Source organism: Myotis brandtii, unplaced genomic scaffold (genome assembly GCF_000412655.1).
Source record: "Myotis brandtii unplaced genomic scaffold, ASM41265v1 scaffold3489, whole genome shotgun sequence".
Lineage (NCBI taxonomy): Eukaryota > Metazoa > Chordata > Mammalia > Chiroptera > Vespertilionidae > Myotis > Myotis brandtii.
Window position 1 is genome coordinate 32113 of NW_005363422.1, and position 1165 is coordinate 33277.

Here is a 1165-nt window from a genome sequence, read left to right on the forward strand (position 1 = left end):
GGTCTGTGGGGCCCGGCGGGGGGCAGAGCTGGGCTGTGCACCTCCCCACCCCCCTGCTCTGCCCCCGCTGCTGTTGGAGGGGCTTCCCCCAAGCTGGACCATGTGACGGGGTGGGGGGGGTCCTGAACTTGTTTGGCATCTGGGGCCCCTAGAGTTTGTGGAGGGCGTTCAGGCAGCCGCCCGCTTACCTAAAGGGGACAGGTGGGCCTGGGGCCGAGGGGTCAGCCACCGTCAGGGGCCGCCCTGTGCTGGGCACCTGGGGGCTGGCCTCTCAGCCCCGAGAGAGAAGCAGGCTCTGCCCCCGGGGCCCCTCTGGGGTGGCCACGCCTTTGGCTGTTGGGCCCGTGGAGTTGGGGGCTGCCTGCCCGCCCCGTGCCTCAGTCTCCCCAGTTATTGCAGGAGACACGCTGAGCCCTGAGCCCACCTGCTGCCCCTCTCGGTCCCTGAAACTCGGCTGCGCCCTCGGGCTGGGCAGGGCCCTGCCCAGCAGGTCTCAGGCCCCACGTTGCCCGGGGAACATGCAAACGCGCCCACCACACCTGGCCCCACCTGGAGGCCTGTGCTGGGCCAGTGGCTGTTTGGATGCAAACGGGTTTTGTTTCAGCACCATTGCCACCCAGGGGACTCCCACTGGGCATGGCCCCTCCAGGTCCCCTCTCCGCTCCCACAGGCCTGTGCTCTGCCCCCTCCAGCCACTTCCTGGCACGCTCCCCCCCCCCAAAGATTCCAATTCCTGGGACTGCAGCTTTCGGGATGAAGGGGTGCCCCCTCCGTGCACCCCAAGTCCAGGGCCTCCTCCCTGGAGTGTTTAAGGCCTGATCAGGTGGCGTTTGAGGCCGCAGAGGGTTGGGGCGGGGCCCTGAGCCAGGAGGAGGGGGAGGGGCATGTCACCTGCAGGTCCCCCTGTGAAGTGGGGCTCTGGTGCCCTTATAATCATCATCACTATCTGAGGGGACTGCGGGCCGGGCCTCTCCTGTCTTTGGGCTGCGGGTGGGGCCTGGCCCGGTCAGGCAGCTGATGGGACGCCCGCGCTGGGGGCGGGGGTGAGTGCCCTCAGGACAGAACGGCAGCGAGATGCTCGGGGCCTGGGCGCCCTCCTGGTCCCCCCGCAGGGCCTGTGGGGCCTGGCACCTGGCCTTGCAGGGCAGCCAGCATTTCTTCCTTC